Source organism: Neofelis nebulosa, chromosome 13 (assembly GCF_028018385.1).
Source record: "Neofelis nebulosa isolate mNeoNeb1 chromosome 13, mNeoNeb1.pri, whole genome shotgun sequence".
Taxonomy (NCBI): domain Eukaryota; kingdom Metazoa; phylum Chordata; class Mammalia; order Carnivora; family Felidae; genus Neofelis; species Neofelis nebulosa.
The window spans coordinates 45,897,400-45,915,904 of NC_080794.1; the positions used below are offsets into that span (position 1 = coordinate 45,897,400).

Genomic DNA, 18,505 nt, shown 5'->3' on the forward strand with positions numbered 1-18,505 from the left:
TCTCTTCTTAAACACTTTTCCATTTTATCTAGAGAATTCTTATGAAATGTTAATCTCGAAGGTCACAAAAAAAGTGTTATCGACTTACTTTGAAGATATTTTCACTACTTCCCTTTGTAGCCTGAAAGATCCACTTTTCCAATGTCACATTAAAAAAAAATTAACTATCCAGCAATGTGTATTATAAAATTACTTCTTTGAGGCTGTTGTTCCTAGCACAGTTCAACCTTGGCAGGTTTTTTTCTAATATACCATATCCTACTTCACTTTCCTCAGTTACTTTTACACTTTTTAGCCTTATTTTTTTCTCTACTCATAAGACACAAAAACTATAACTGTTTTTACTTTTAAATTAGTACTGATTTATTCTAAACCATTTGATATTTTCTCATAAAACACAAACATAAACATGCTCTTAATTCTAATCTCTTTAATGCCTTAAAAATTGTGTTTTCAAGAAAGATGGCATATAGCTGCTCTGATTGACATTCCTGTTTCCACTTCATCATGTGATGGTGCTACCGGGCTGATTGCTTGAGTCCATCACAGGCTGGTGTGTGCATGGGTACAGTGTCCCTACTTTCTAGAGATTGTTCTCACCAGTATCCCTGCTTTCCAAGAAGGTCATATGGCAACGCAATGGGTGTACCATGACAAGCAAGGAAAGGAGAGACTGAACATTTTGAAAATATTTTTTTAGCTTGGAAGCATATGCAAATTTAACACTTTTAATAGATGGACCTTCAGGTTTGCAGGTGAATTGGCTGTTCCTATAAAATCAATCAGGACAGGAAGGTTAATTCCAGACACGCGTCAGCAATGGACACAAATTGCTGATCGTCAACTTTTATGACTACTACTACCCCCGTCATTTTCTTCTTTCTCATTAAAAGGTAAAACCATCAGAGCACCTGGGTGGCTCAATTGGTTAAGCATCCAACTTCAGCTCAGGTCATGATCTCATGGTTTACAAGTTCAGGCCCTGCATCAGACTTTGGTGATGACAGCTCAGAGCCTGGAGCTTGCTTTGGATTCTCTCTTCCTCTCTCTCTCTCTGCCCCTCCCCTGCTCATGCTCTCTCAAAAATAAATAGAAACATTAAAAAAGTAAAAATAAAAGGAGGGAAAGCCATAATTAAATGAAAATGAAAGAATTATCATAAATAATTAATTAATATAAAGCCATAAATTATGTGTGTGTTTGTGGGAAAGAAGGCTGTGTTTGCTTGAGATTAAATGTGCTGTCACTCATTTATACAGGGATACCATTTTTAACCCATCATAACGGCAAAGAGGTTGATAATACTTTGTTGATGAACAAATAGGAAAATAAGCATACATGTATGTATGTATGTATTGCTGTGATAGAGGGTAGTTTGGTCCTAAATTAGAAACATACTTACCCTTGGAGCCAGCACTTCCATTTCTAAGATTTGACCTTACAGATATCCTAAAACAATGAAAAGTGATGGGGCACCTGGGTGGCTCCTTCAGTTGAACGTCTGACTTTGGCTCAGGTCATGATCTCACAGTTCGTGGGTTTAAGCCCTGCGTTGGGCTCTGTGCTGACAGCTTGGAACCTGGAATCTGCTTTGGATTCTGTTGTTTCCCTCTCTCTCTGCCCTTCCCCACTCGCACTCTGTCTCTCTCTCTCTCTCTCTCTCTCTCTCTCTCTCTCAAAAATAAATAAACATTTAAAAAAATTTTTAAAAAGCCAAAACAATGAAAAGTAATTCTTCAGGAAAGATAGTCATCACCTCATTGAAACAACCAAAGATTGGAAACAAATGTCCATCAGGAGGAGAATTGTCAAATATATCATGGAACCCTCATACATGAAATACTGATGTGCTATAAAAATAGAATAAGGAAGCTTTTTAAGGAAAAACATGTGGAGCATATTCCAAGATGCTTCAATAACCAAAGAAAACCAAGGTAAACAAAGATATATAGTTATGTATATAAAACTAGAAGGAATTTTCTTGTATATGTATAGAATTATAATAAGAAAAGGAGCACCTGGATGGCTCAGTCAGTTAAGCCTCAGACTTCAGCTTGGGTCATGAGCTCACGGTCTCTGAGTTTAAGCCCCACATCGGGCTCTGTGCTGACAGCTCAGAGCCTGGAGCCTGCTTCAGATTCTGTGTCTCCCTCTATCTCTCTGCCTCTCCCCCACTCATGCTCTATCTCCTTTTCTCTCAAAAATTAAATAAACATTAAATTTTTTTTAAAGAATTATATCTCTAGGATTATTTATGAAAAACTAGAAATATTGCTGGCTTGTGGGACAGGAAAATAGGTAAGTGGGAACAAGATGTGAGGTAAATAATTTGTTACATACCCTTGGATTACCCTTCAACTATTAGTAAAATTAATAAAATCATGTAATAAGGCAGCTATTTTGGAGGACTGATATTTCTTTAATAAAACAGGAAACTCACATTAACTATACTTCAATTAAAAATAAAATTGAAAAAAATTAAAAATAATCAAAGTCTGTATAATATACATTTGTAACATTTGAGCCTCTCCAAGTATATTAAAAAATGTTGGAAATCATATTAATAGTAAAAATGGAATTAATCCACAATTCTGTCTTAGAAAATCTAGTAACCTAGCCTGATAGAGATGCAAGAGTTGAACTTTACTTAAATGTGGAATAATGTATTCTGGCCCCCACATTCCCAAGATGGCCTCATCTTTCTAGCTTCCTGACCAAGTGTTGATAGAGGCTGCACCTGAATGTCTGAGCGATGTTGAAAGTCAGTGTTGCACAGAATATGCTCTACGAATAACCTGCATCAAAGTCACTTTCTGGAGTGTGTTAAAATAAATAATTTGAAACTGCCCTCCCCGACACACAGACACAGTTTTGCTGAGCCAGTGAACCTAAGAAAGGGGCCCCAAACCTGCATTTTACAAATGATCCCAAGGTTATATATTTAAACCAAAGTCCTAAAACCACTGGCATAAAGGTTGTGGAGTAAAGAGGAGAAAATATCAGAAATATTTATGAGCTGCCTAGTATGTGGCAATTCTTAAAAACCCTGAATGTGCAGCCACACAGCAAAATGGGCATTAGAACCCCCTTTGAGAAGACTGGAAAACCTGGTCTTAATGTTTTAGTGAGTTGCCATAGGTGATACTAGCTAGTGAGTGTACATCAGCATTTGACTCACAAATTTTTGCTTTTTCCATGCTGGCAGGAAAAGCAAATGGCTATTAGCATGGTTTTGAAGCGTCAAACCCTCAATAAACGTTGCTTCATGGTGGTAGGTCCTGCTTTACCAGTCTTTCACCACCTATGAGCCACTGAAGATTAAAAAAAAATGGAATAACAAGAGATTTCCTCATTTTATTTGCATTCTCATACAGTTATGCGTTGCTCTAATTTATCCCTCAAAGAACATTCTGCCTAAATTAAATTACATAATCAACAAATATCCCACATATGTTTTCATTGGCTGGCTAGTTATTTTTAATAGGGAGAAAAATACAAACATTGATATGTACTTTTTATATGGCAGCAGACAAATGAAGGGCACTGATGAGTATGCAGACTAATATTCTGAACTATTAAAATGCAGGTGGCTATTGAAACTCAGAATTGCAGACCATGTCCAGTAGTTTCATGCTTATACATATGTCACACACACATATAAAAATGGGTTCAGAAAAGTTTCAGTTAGGTACTAGATCAATAGCGGATCTTATGGAGATGAAAACATATTTAGAGTGTGACTTTCTCAAGTCACTGGCTTAAAAAGTAACAGTAGTTCTCAGTTGTCAAAGGAACATCCGTCACAAGTTCTGTCTGGCAGGTATATTAGAGGGGCTACATGTGTCATTAATTGTCATTTGTCTGTCGAGTCACATAGACCTGCATTCAAATCTCCAATCAGCCATTCACTGGCACAAGCCATTTAATTACATTGGGGTTCAATTTCTTTTCTATAAAATAGAGATTGGATATGACGCCTACTTCACTGTGTTATTTGGAGAAAGAACTAGAATATTTATGAAACTGGGTGTGTTGTCCCTTAATTCCCATTCCTTTGCCACTAATTCCTGGTTCTAAGTGACCCCCTTTCAAAAAGTCATCTAGGGGATTTTGTCTCTACTTCCTTGATGACATTTCCCCATGTCCTTATTTGGGTAAAATGACTTAGGGGAAGCTCATATTTGAGTTGGGTTCAGTTTTTAAAGCTTTTTCATTATCATTGATCAAAATTCCACAGCATAAGATTTATGGAAAAGGATATTCTCAGAGTGACATTTAAATGAATCCTGAATTTGAATGAAGTAGAATTATATTCCTCACGAGTTATTTTAGTGAAAGTGCTTTTTAAGAAGGGAGCCATATTTCTCATTTTCCCAAGACAATCCCAGTGTACATCTTTGCACCTACATAATTATTAATAGTGCTCTTTACACTCTCGAAAGTGTATAATTTGGACATCATGTATGAGCCATCATATTGCAAAAGTGATTTCTCAATGACCTAGAGTTTCAGGAGTTCAAGGAAAAGAAAGGTAACTCCCTAAGAGACAAAGAGATAAATTGATGCATTTCTCTGCAGGGAGTGACTGGCTAGGGCCTAATTTTGCATTTGGATTTGTAGGTGGGCAAAGCAGAGAGTGTAATCAGGAACACAAGAGCCTAGGAGCAGAAGGAATCACCAATAAGTATGCTTGTAGATACTCTGGCCATATAGGGACAGCTCTGCCATGGCTAAGTCTGTGGGATTCAGTTCTTAGGAGGGTGGACTGGGGACAGGGATAAAGAAGAGTTAAATGGTTGGGGGTGAGGGGCTTCTGTGTTACAAATGCACTTTTGGGAACGCATGATTTTGAAGGCTGTATGTGTCTGTGTAATTACTTAAAAAGGACATTTTTGTGTGTTTTTGTTCATGGTAACAAATATTTTCCCTTGAAATAACATTTCGCCATATTCAAGTCTAACGGTGTGCATCCAACAGTATTGCTGCTGGAAGCTGACTCAGTGATTCAATGTTGTCTATCTGTCGAATGCTTCAAAGTGCTCTCTGAGATGCCTGGGTTGGGTATGAACTAGAGTTTGTGAGGCTTCTTCTAAAGTCTTCTCTGTCCTGAGAAGGAATATACTGCTACTTGCATCATTCTACTATGAAGCAGGACCAAGAACAGAAAAGAATGCAAAATGAATGGAAGGGGTTAGATGGAACCTGGAATGATCTTTGAAAGTAAATAATCAGTTTAGAAATACCCTTCACATGTCAGTAAAGAATCAACGGGCATGACTGCCCTGTTGTACACCATATTTCATATCCTCTGTTGTAGCTTCGTAAGGGTATGCAACCCAATTAGAGCCAATGGGATATGGATGGGAGTGATAGGTCTACTTTTGAGGCACCTTCCATGTAAAACAAAAGTCTCTTGTCTTGAAATCCCTTTGTCTCTCCCTTCCTATATGTTGGAGCTCAGAAATGACTCTGAGCCATCTTCCAATCATGCAGATGAGAACAGTGCCCAAGTGGGTATTTATCTAGAACAAAATTGGGTCCACTCATCAACCCAGACCAGATCATACATCCAAGGTTTGTTATGTATAAAAAAATTAAATTAAATTTTAATTTAATAAATAAATTAAAATAAATTAAATTTTATAAATAAATAAATAAATGAATTAGATAAATTAAATTTTATCTTCTTAAAAATCACTCCATTTGAAAGACCCCTGGGTGTCTCAGTCTGTTAAGCATCCAGCTTCGGCTCAGGCCATGATCTCACAGTTCTTGAGTTCAAGCTCTGTGTCAGGCTCTGTGTGGACAGCTCAAAGCTTGAAACCTACTTTGGATTCTGTGTCTCCCTCTCTCTCTGCCCCTCCCCTGCTCTCTCTCTCTCTCTCTCTCTCTCTCTCTCTCAAAAATAAACATTAAAAAAGTAAAACAAAAACAAAAACAAAAGACATTCTATTTGGGACCTCTATTAGAGCAACTAAAATTAATCTTACCTAGTGCATACTATTCCAGGTGCCTATAAGTCTTCTACAGAAGCAACCACAAAATCTTCAGGTTGTTGCTCTTTAAATTCTCATCGAGTTTTCCTCCTTTCTATTTCTCTGTTGTAACAATTCTCATCAGTAGTGCTGCCAAAGTTGAGTTCTTTTTCAAGCACATGCAAAAAATGAAACGAGGTAGGAAAAGCATTAGAATTGCCCCATGTGAATTCCACTCACATTTCTAAGCCAATACGTTTAAAAGATGAAATGAAAATATCCCATCTACTGTTATCACACTCTGCTGTCTTCACCAATGTGAACTGAGAATAAGAGATGGCAGCTTTTCAATGTATTGCCTAGATTCCTCTGGCTTCTGGTACTCCCGTCATTTCTATTTCCTACCACGCTTCTGTGATAAAGCGAGAAATAATATTCCAAAATGCCACAGTATTCAATATAGGATATGCTGTCCTCTACAATTAGCATATTTTTCTGATAGACCAAGTGTTTAGAATACAATGATTTATGGGCCCAGTAAATATATAGCCAGTTGCCAGGATATAAGAAGACTATGTAAGAAGTTGACTTTGTGTACTAATAAATGCCAAAAGGTACACTCGGTTAAGGAAATTATGTATGGAGGATTCCGGTTATAAATTTCTGTTGCTTTTTCTGAGTTGAATTGCTTATGTGTCTATATCAATTGCTAAGCAGAAAATGGGCTAAGAGCATTAAAACTTTAGTTAACTCTGCTTCCTCAGGTCTATATAATTTTAAACTTATTTAGGACAATAGCCCATTTGTTTTATAAATCACAGTGCTCATTGCATTATCTTTCAAGCTGAAAGCACTAAATCACTTTATATTACTGAGCCCTGGAAGAATGCAGCATTACAGCTTGGCTGGCAGAACATGTATCAGTGTGATATTGATCTAACTGGGAAAAAGAAAAGCCGTGGTGCTGAATGGACTCTGAACTGGAAGGGGTGTTATCTGTGGGCTGCAGTGTTTGTTCAAATCATATACCGCTTAGGGTTAGATAATATTTCTTTTTTGGAGGCTTTATATGATTTTAGAGACAGCTATGACCATTTCTTTAATCTGCAGGATTAAGAAAGTTGTACATTGAGGAATGTCTAAAGGTATTTATTTGACATAATGAGTCACTTGTTTTTCTGCAAGGAATGGGTTAAAATGGGATCTTTGGGGAAATGACCCCCCTCCTTAAGTGGAGTTTATCTGCAGTTCCAAAGCTATTTCATAGAACTCCGCTGGACTCCTTTAGTGATTCAGAGTACCAATACTAACAGCAAAGACATAGCTGACAGTTAAGTGGCAAGAGGCTTGATCGGATTATGCTGAGCCTGAGATACCTTGTGATACCTCATCTTACATCCCAAGACCCCAAAAGAAGCTACGCCATCTAATTTGCATGGGATCCAGGAAGAAGCCTATGGGAGGGAATCTGAATCTTATGTATAGTTGGCATTCAGGCTCCTGGATCATGACTGATTGGCATTGACTGGATTGACAGAAAGAAAGGGGAGCATCCTAGAAAGGGGGTAAAGAAAGTCAATGGGATGCCAAAGTGGGAAAAAATGTGGTAAACATTTTGCAAGATATACGTTGTACACCTTAAACTCACACAATGCTAAATGCCAATTATATCCCAGTAAAGCTGAAAATAAACTGTAAGGAAGGGAGGGAGGCATCTGCCCTGCTGAGGGCTAGTGGACTATGGTTGAACCAGTCTTCATCCAAGCCCTGAAGAAAGTGAATGTTACCTGGAAAAAAAAGCCTGAATGACTGTATCACAGGAACATAAAAGCAAGTCAGCTGCTAGACTCCCACTCCTTCTGCCGGTGATAGGCTGAGACGAGAAGCAGTGGTAACTGGACCCAGGCACCTGGCTTATTCTCATAAGTGCTTATTCCTTATAAAGAAATAAAATTAGTCAAAAATCTAACCTCTCCCGTTTACACTTAACTGTGCTGTCTGTACTGCCGGTTCCATGACAGCTCATGTTTGGAATTGTTTTTTCTTGTTTGCAGGGGATGTTTTGTGAGGTTATAAATTCTTGATGACCTAATCTCCCACAAATTCTGAAATCAGTGATTCTGCCTGTCATGTGTGTGCCCAACGATTACTAGTCATCACCTACCCATACCTTTATCCTTTTTCTAAATTGTACCCACACACCTACACACAAATCTTAGTACGATGTGTAAATTGTGCATTGCTATTCAAAGATTGCCTTGTCTCCGGTCACTTTTTTGAACCCCGGCCCTCCTTCATGACGCCATGCTATTTTTGCAGCGTCCTGGCTGATATCACCTCTGCAGACACAGAGAGCCCATAGGAAGCCCAAACACCGCATTTCCTCTTGGGTCGAGAGTGAGGGGGCTTCTTCTTCCTCTCTCATGTCACACCCTACTTGGCATATTCTCAGTCCTCCAAGGAACAGATGTGAGAGCATATTTACAAAGCAAGCCTGTGACAAGCAGACACCCACAGCCTGCTGTATGCCCATCCTCCTCCACAGGCAGGCTGCTGAAGCAAAGCCAAGCCCCCTTTTGCATTAGCTTGGGCAGAACAATGGGACCACACAGGAGGAGCAAATTGGGATGTAACCTCCCTGTGGATCTGATTCTCATTTAGGGGGTGAGATACCCTTAGTCTGGGATGGCAAGCAGCTTATGGACTGGGCTGCTCTCTCTGCCCCTCCTTTCTTCTGTGTTATGGTCTGTCAAACACAACTGTGCACAGAGGTAGGGAAAAAGCAACAGAGCTTCTGAACTGACACTTGGCTATAAAACCCAGCCAAACTTTTCTTTTTATTGAATTATCATAATAATATTTTATTAGAACCTTTAGAAGAACACAGAGAATGTCTGACTTTAGAATTGAAGAAGTCAAACCATTTATTGCAAGCTAACTGTAATTAATGTGCTAGGTCACAAGTGATGGGCTATTTTTACTCAGCAATCACCTCCAGAGTGGTAGGTGAAGATCTGAGGTCTTCACCCCCCCATGCTAGCTGCTGCCAGGTGCTTTGTTAACAGTGGAAATAAATCTTAGTGTAAACTCTTCCATGCTGAAGTAAAGTGAATTATTGGTCCCAGTTCTTCTCTTCCCTGTGGTTGTGTAGTTATAGGTATAGCCCTGCCATTGTGGATGGAGTACTTTCCAACCTTTGGATTTGGGGTTCAGATGCATGCCTTGACTTGCTCAACGGGATGTTTGCAGGTAAATGGAAGCAGAGACTTGACATGGGCTTGTGAGGTTGAGATTGCGTTCTTGGTTTCTGCCAGCAATATATAAAAAAAAAGAAAAGAAAAGAAAAGGGAAGGGAAAGAAAAAAGAAAAGAAAAGAGAAGAAAAGAAAAGAAAAAAGAAAAGGGAAGGGAAGGGGAAGAAAAGAAAAGAAAAGAGAAGAGAAGAGAAGAGAAGAGAAGAGAAGAGAAAAGAAAAGAAAAGAAAAGAAAAGAAAAGAAAAGAAAAGAAAAGAAAAAAGAAAAGAAAGAAAACATACTCCAGGTAGCTGCTGTCCCTTCAGCAACATGAGACCCACTGAGGCACAGGATCAGTTGGCACCCAAACAGTTCTGTTTCTTTGTTAAAGTCTTAACAGAGGTGGTTGAGTAGAGCTTGCCTCCTAGTCCTAGAACATACAGTATGAAGTGAATGACTTTTCCATGCGTTGGCAAATTGTCACACTCCTTTCTAAGTTTGGATGAGCTTCCAACATTTTATCCTTTGAGTTTGTAATGGTGTGAAATATCCCCAAGGGTTCCCTTAATATGAAGATTTTTTTTTTTGCTAGACTCACTTTCTCTGGAACATTTTCAGCCTTATCATCACAACTTCTTTCCATATTTATGTCAATAAATTTATCCTCACTAAATTTCCTCTGGCTGCATAAGTCTCTCAAATGGTGAAAGTATCCAAATCCCATGGTTCATTTTGAACCTCCAGCTTTATTACTTGTGTTTCTTTGGGTCAGGTTCACCTTTATTAATGAATTCCCTTTTCTGATGATGCGTTTTTGTTGTTGTTGTTGTTTTTAAATGCTACATGGGCTTATCACTGGGAGACAAGGAGGCAACACAGCGACACACTGTGCTCTCTGCTCATGAACTTACATATGCACAGTGACTGATCGGTGACTGACTTTGGAAGAAGTGACATGATTCATCACTGATCATGATGTGTATGTGGTATTCGCACAGTGATGTGTGGACTGAAGAGCTAGCGGGGAAGTTTGTAGTTGATACAGTTACTCATAGTTAATGCACTGGGGTCATTGAAAGTTGACCTGTGTTGTTGAAAGACCGGGGTGATGTTACTAAACCATGCTGACTGAAATCCATACATATCGTAAAAGTGTAAAAGAAGACTGATCATGTGCGCACACACTCAAACTGTGGGTAACTAAGTCTTCTTTTTTCCTATCGACTTAACAGTGATGTTGCTTAGGTCATATACTTTCTAGATGCTGGGTATAGTCACTTGAATTTGCTTTTCACCCCTCAAAATCTAGACCCCTTGTTTGACAAATTTAGACCCTCAAACTTTGGTCATCTTTTCTCTCCATGAGTCCTGGAAGACAGGGGAGCATTGCCTCTCATGTCATGTCTGTGCCCTCCTGCTGTGCCTATCATCCCTCTACACAACTGCTTCACTGGGTGTCCCTCTTGGTTTTTGTCTGATGGCTGTTGGCTCATCCTGGGAGGTGATGACCCACTTTTGCCTCCTTAATTCACCAAAGGTGTCTGTTCTCTCCCTGCCAATGTCTAGGTTCCTACAGCTGTTACCTTCACAGCCTGAATGTTTTAATGCTAGTTAATCTGGTTCTACACATCTCATGTCAAGTTCAGAATGCTCATTGGGAAGAAAAAGATACTCCCAAATTATGTGGATAAGAGAATATAGGTTCTTAAAGTTGCATTGACATTTAGAGTACAAAAAGTATTCATCAAAAACCCAAATCCTCTTGTAATGAAGGCAACTATTTGCATTTCATAGTGCACACATGGTCCCAAAGTCTTTCTTTGTCTAAGCGAGAAATAAAATTGAACATGGTGAGCCAATTAGAAAGAAACAACCTGAATATGTATTGCTCTGACAATATTTTCTCATGACAGTTTCTGCTTATCCTGTTCAGTGTCTTTCAGACATTTGTTATTCAGAGTCAAAGCAAAAGCCACTGGCCAGTTCCTAAATGTCATGGTTTTAAGGTGCCTGTCAAAAAATGAAGTTGTTACCTTATTTTTACAAGGACACTTTGTAATGCAAAAGGGCAAAATACCATATTCTCCCAGGAAATATATGGTAAAGAGGATAAACCCAGATTTTTCTTTTTAAGTTAGATAACATCCCTCTTCACAAAGAAAAAGTAGCTGATGTCACCTCCACACTACCTTTCAGACATTTAATGAGAGCCATGTTATCCCAGAGAGTAAAAGGCAAATATCAACTACTTCCTGATGGAGGGGCAAAGAAAGGCCAAGCAGGACCTCCTACCGCCAGCTTTTGAAGAATCTGCTATTATTTTAACCTCCAAAGGGCAGTCTGTCTTCAAGCACTCAACAGTATATATAAGAGAAGAGCCCAGGTCTGACTTGTCAGTCACTAGGCTAGAGTTCTCCTTGAAACTCCCCTGTCTCCATCAATGACAGGTAATCTACGCAATAGGTAGAGTGTCCTGGGAAAGCAGAAAACCTGGGCTTGGGCTGCACTTTAGGGCTGGCTGGAATGGCCCTTGGGGGCCAAGGGAGGTGGGAAAGCCAAGATCAGACTCAGCAGTAGCACCCACGGGAAAGAACTGAGCAAGGGGGGGGAAAAAAACAAATATGAGCCAATGGAAGGCCACTGCAGGCACCAAGAGGAGAGCGGTTTTGGAATTAGGTGATTAAAATCTAGAGAAGCTCCTGAGAAGCCAGGGTGCCTGTTTTCAGTACCTTTTACTGGGTCACTGCGGCCTCTCCTGAGATCTCAAAGGAGTTGCAGAGGGAGCTGAGGTAATCAGAACATGTGGGCCCAAATCAAACAACACTGGCCCCGCTGGCATCTGCTAGTAATTTGGCCTTGATTTTGTGGCAACTGTAAATTCAGTAGGACATTAACAAGCACTTTTTAAAGACATTGAATTTAGGCATAGTTAAGTGATAAAACCATCATTTTACATCTTCTAGAAGGACCAAGAAATATGCATTTTTACTGCAAAGCAAAGCAGAGCAGAGCTTGAGTAAATAAAATAGAAAGGCATCGAGGCCAAAGTAGATACCAGTAAGCCCTGCCGTGGTGACCAATTTGGTCTCCGGGGCCTGTCAGGGTGCCCTGGAAATGAGCCAGGAGGAATTGGAATCTGCTTGAACTGATGGTTTTCTCACCTGCCAGAAGCGTTCCTCTCACTGCAAGTTTCTCACCTGCCCCCTAGGTTTGGAAGGAAGCAGGACAAACTGATTCGGTCCAGCATTCTAAGGGATGCAGTGCAAGATGGCCCTGGGAATGTGCTTAAAACAACCACTGCCGAGATTTGTTGGATTGTGACAAGTGGTAGTTAATTTTGACATTTGCTGCCTGTTTGTGGATCCCATTTAATTCTCAGCACAATTTATTCATCTCTCTATCTGGGATACATGGCTTCCTTTTTAGTTAAAAATACATTTAAAACATGTATTTTAAGAATACATTTAATTGAAAGCATACATTCACTTAATAATAAGTAAACAATAAAAAGAAAAAGTCAGAACAGTTGTGGCTGTGTTGAGTAGCAAGATAATCTCTCTCTCTCTCTCCCTCTCTCTCTCTCTCTCTCTCTCTCTCTGTCTCTCTCTCTCTCTCTCCTTCTCTCCCCCCACCCCTCTTTTTCCTCAACGTACCAAAGAGAGTGGATTGATACTAATTCAAATCCAGGACATATGTAAATAAATACAATCATAATGCAAAATGCTTTTCTTAAGACATTAAAGGAAATTTTAGCTATTGTGAAACTCAACAAAAGGATTTTTTTTATTTCCCATGTTATACGTGCCAGCAAGCAAAGAACTGAAACTAGGGATTTATACACGCTAAAGCAACATCAGTGGGAAATCATATTTTGCTATGTGCACACAGACATTTGTTTAATTGTTTCCTCCGTTTAGCGTTTGGAACTCTATAGGACTGCCCGCAGAGATGGGATTATGGGGACATCTAAAACACTCACAGTGTATCTCTGTGCCACTCAACAAATGCCTGCTCCCTGAAAGTCCCAAAGGATGTGCAAAGAGGCTTCCAACAGATGTCTGCCCTTAAGGGAGGACACTTGGGAAAGATAATGAACATCATGAACGTCATGGATAGTTTACAAATATTAAGTGATTTAACCCTCAGAAAAAGGAAACAATACTTAGGTAACGTATATAATTACCCCAGTTTTAGCGAAGCAGCTTAGAGAAATGAAGTGATGAAAGTATCTAATAATAATAAATAGTACTGTCAGTAGTATTCATGATAAAAACTTAAAGTGTTACCATTCATCAGTCCCACACTACATGTTACCTGTCACCCTAAGTGGTTTATATATATATGATCTTCCCAGGCTCCCTGGGATTTACCACTCTTATTTGAATTGTATAGGTGAGGAAGTGGAAGGTTTCTGAGAACAGTGCTTCTCACAATTGAATCATCATCAGTATACAAGTCTCAGATGGATCTGGGTAAAATTCAGCTTCTGATTTGCTAGGTCTGGGTGGGACCTGAAGTTTTAGCAATATTCCACGTGAACTGATGCTGCTGGGCCACAGACCATAGAGCAGCGGGGCCTGAGAGGTTCAGTAACTCAGTCAGGTACATGAAGTCGGTTCTCAGTGGAGCAAAGAGCAAACTGAGGTGTGTCTGGCTCCAGACTCCAAGTGCACATCTCGCTTCCATGCTGTGTCTTCCTCACGTCTAGCAGTACCGGTGGAGCAAATGAGATGTGCGCAGGGTCAACTATGAGACCGGGTACAAATTGCTGGATACTCTCAGACAGAGACGGAGAAGATGTCCTGTCCTGAATTGCCCCCACCACTAAGTGTTTTCTAGAGAAAGAAGGATGTCAGTGAGTTATTTCAACTGGGTAATCAGGGTGATTCCTTGGAGGAGGGAACACATAAATTGGATGGAGAAGACTGAGGATCAAATACATCTATAAGTGTAAATACATACATACATACATACATACATATACATGTGATATATAATATAATATAATATAATATAATATAATATAAGTGATATATAATATATGTAATATGAAACATTATCTATTTTTATGTATATTTTTTACTTCTGGGCAGAGAGAATAGTGTGCACAGATTCCATGCAGTTCAAGGCAGAAGTGGGGCAACCCAGCATTTGATCGGGCTCTGGCTGTATGGATCACACGATATTTTCACACACCCTGTTTTTTAAGAGGGTCATCTGAATGTAGGACACTGACTGGCTTATTGATCTGCTTTCAAGGTGTTCCTTTCTTATTTCCAGGGGCCTCAGAGCTCTTGATTTTAGGGCAACAGGAGCCCTGATCTAGTCAGCAGAATTTATTTGAATTGTTTGGTGCTCTTGCTTTCTATTTTATTTGGATTAAGTTACCTTTTATATTTGCCTCTAGGTAATTCAGCCTGACTTTCTCAGGGTTTATTAAGTTTTTTCTTCTACATTAAGTTTGGAAAAACACATTAGTTGCCATTTAAAGTCGTGGAAAACAAAACATGGTGGGTGATCCTAGAAGTTTGTAGGATGAGGTTCTACTTATTTATTGGCTTTATTCAATTATTTAAAACAAAACTAATAATATGCAACAAATTAAAAACTCATTTTATGTATTTGATACTGAGGACCATTGGAAATAGACTTAATTAATAAAATTGGGTTTTATGATAAAATCTCATTATTAAGTCATGATAATACATATTCATGTTGACATTTTTGAGAAATTATTTAGAAATCTTAAAAAAAATTTTAATGTTTATTTATTTTTGGGAGAGAGAGACAGAGCACAATGGGGGAGGGGCAGAGAGAGAGGGAGACACAGAATCCAAAGCAGGCTCCAGGCTCTGAGCTGTCAGCACAGAGCCCGGTGTGGGGCTTGAACCCACGAGCCTTGAGATCATGACCTGAGCTGAAGTCAGACGCTTAACCGACTGAGCCACCTAGGGGTTCCAAAAATTATAGATTATAGATATTTTATAGATATTTTATAGATATTTTGCTTGTAAATCTACCATTTAAGTTATTATTGGGTATAAAGTAGTATGCTGCATATGTATTTCAAAAACAAGCAATTGAAAGCACATACATTAATTTAAGGATAAACAGTCATAGAGATAAACAATGCTGGTAGGTATACTTCCCCAGAAGTTATTTTGATTAACCATGATATTTAGCCATGAAATTTCTGGAATTCAAGACCAAGAAGAAAATAAAATGTTATGCAGGGCTGCACTGATGGAGTTAGTGTAAGAAGGTCAACTTTTGGTGGGGTGGGGGAATCAATATTTCTCCTTTTCTAACTGAACAGATGGTTTTTGTTTGATTGCATGTTTTGTTTGTTTTCAGTTTTGCTCAGACAGGCCCCTAGGCAGAACTATCCCAACTCTGTGCTCATAAACAGGCTAGATCTTATGATCTTGGCACTTTAAGTGATATTTACAAGTGAGAAGCTTTTTTGTTCATTTATTTCTCTTCTTACCTCTCAAGGCACTGCCAGCAAATGGTATATGTAACACTTCTTTCAACGTCATGAACCTGAAGTTTATTGTACCTCTCCTCCCTCTACCTACAATTTAAGAGTAGTCAATAAAACCTTCAGTCATTGTCCGACATTTAGGGTGAAGTGCTAATACGCCTGTATTTGTGTGTGTGTGCACGTGCTCACATGTGCACACACTAGTAATGACATACTGCATGAGTCATTACACCGAAAATTGATCACTGCGAACCTGTCTCTCATATTTGCTTTTGCTTTTGACAGAAATGACAGTTAGACTAGATCTCAGTAATTTAGTTTTTCACCATTTTTTCAAAGATGGCTGACGCCAAGTAAGAGTTGTCCATATCTATTGTTGTAAATTAAAAGAATCTATGTGATCTTTGACAGGAATAATTTTCCCAGCTTGAGAATAAGAATACACGGTGCAGCCCACAGGAAAAGTCTGACAAACCCTCTCATCTGAAACACATGAAAACATGAGGAGGCATTCATGTTAGGTAATTATTTTCAGAGCAGTTTCCATGGGACTTCATAAAACCATTGACTTAATAATGAAATATTGACCCTTTTTTCCCAGTGAAAACTCCATTCATTTGAGCATCCTGTCGCTCAAACCCTGTAAATCTTTTCCTAGTCATTTTCGGCGTAAGCTGCAGATTGTCAACAGCAGCAAAAAGAACACACCCCTCCCCCATTCAGAAAAACTGCCCTTTGGCCCACATTTTATGTCATTTAGTTGTTTACTAGATTCATTAACTGGCAGTGGCCCTTCCAGATACTCATTAGAATGAGTAAGGTTCCATTATAATTTATAGATTATATGTCACTCCTCCCCCTCAGCTGAAAAAGGGCACACATATTTCAAAAATCACTTTTGATTCTTGAAATTTAAACATTTCTCCCAATGACATCTATTTTAATGCACATGATTTAAAACATGAGCTTTTAATATAAAAAAGATAAAATTTGAAAAGAAGATCGCAATCTCTGGGGCACCTGAGTGACTGGGTCGGTTAAGCCTCCGACTTTAGCCCAGATCCTGATCTCCCAGTTCCTGGGTTTGAGCCCCATATCTGGCTCTGTGCTGCTTTGGATTCTGTGCCTTCCTCTCTGTCTGCCCCTCCCCTCTCACACTCTGTCTCTCTCTTTCTCAAAAATAAGTAAACATTAAAAGAAATTTTTTTAGGGGCACCTGGGTGGCTCAGTTGGTTAAGCGTCCAATTTCAGCTCAGGTTATGATCTCACAGTTCATGGTTTTGAGCCCCGCATCAGGGTCTGTGCAGACAACTCAGGGCCTGGAGCCTGCAGCCTGCTTCAGATTCTGTGTCTCCCTCTCTCTCTGGCCCTCCCCTGCTCTTGCTCTGTCTCTGTCTCTCAAAAATAAATAAATCTAAAAAAAAATGAAAAGGTTTTTTTTTTTAAAGAAGCTAGCAATCTCTAAGTTTTTATATGGCTCTTGCTTTTGGGGATGTTTCTAGGAGTTATGGCACTTAGGTGGGTACAGAATTCTTTCTGAAGTCCTTGTTTTTCTTATATAGAAACTGGAAGGGGGATGGCAAAAAGAGCCATACATTGTTGTTCACAAAACCTATATCCTGGTCTCATTTTTATTTGTTGTCAACAATATGGCTTGGGCATCCCATGCCAACTCTCAAGGTCTTAGCTTTCCCATCTATGAAATGGGAACAATAACACCAACCGTCAACCTCAACATTTAGGATTTAAATCTTAACTAATACATCAGAAAATTACTTTTCAGGCCTTGAATTATTTATTGAATTTTATGACCTTAGGTTTGCTGATCTACAGGATTTAATGTTTAGATATAGCAGAAAATTATATGAACTCCCAGGCTGAATGAATTCTGCCATTAACGCTTCAGGCTGCCATCTGATATTTGAGGTTTTTGTCTTTCTCAGTATATATCACAGGTAGGGAAAAAGGCTTCCATATAAAAGGGCAGTCAGAGTACAGTAAAAGGAAGAGTTGAGTCCTTCATGTTTACAAATATGCCTAGGGCTGAAGAGCTCAGGCTTTTAAGAAGATGGGGCCACCAAGCAAAGTGGTAAGTCCTCAGAGAAGTGGTCAAAATGGGCCTCTCTTGAGAGAGACTAATACCATATGTGAAGGAGAAACTGGAAGGGTAAGAGGAAACTTGAAGGATGTGTGGACAACAGGGGGAAGAGCATCCAAGGGAAAGCAGCTTGTGCAAAGGCCCTGTGCTGGGAGTGATTTGGCTCATTTGAGAACCTGAAGGATAGACAGGGTGCTTGGAACACAGTGAGGGAACAGTGAGTAGGAAGAGATAATGTTTCAAAGGCAGGGAAGAGATTTTCTTTTTTCTTCAAACACATTTCCTAGCTTTAATCTCAGACTTATTATTTAGAAGAATTATTAAAGCCTTCTGCAAATAATTGGACACTGTAAGTTTAATTTGTAAAACTAGGATCAAGAATACTGTTCTCTCTGATTTGAATAGATCTGCTTGAACTCAGTTTTTCTAATTTTGTCCAACTATTAGCTCTGGAATATGGTACATTAAAAATAGTTTGTATTGCTCTATTTCTGATAACACCAAGATCAATATTGTTAGAACTCATGGAAAGAGGAGAGTGAGGTGATGACTCAAATAGCATTAGTCCTTTTGGCCAATGTACTACATTGCTAAGGCCGTCTCTAAACAGAGAAAAATTAATAAGGGGACTGGATGAATTAGGTGCTAAACCTACCTTAACTTTCTGTATCGCAATTATACTGTTAAAACATATACTCCAAGTATTAGGAACCTT

At 39.1% G+C, this 18,505-nt stretch overlaps 1 protein-coding gene across 10 annotated transcripts in view; it reads left to right on the forward strand.

The window, feature by feature from the left end:
* NRG3 (neuregulin 3) overlaps window positions 1-18,505 on the forward strand; it is a 1,063,627-nt gene that overhangs the window by 500,045 nt on the left and 545,077 nt on the right. The gene's annotated exons all lie outside the window — the stretch shown is intronic.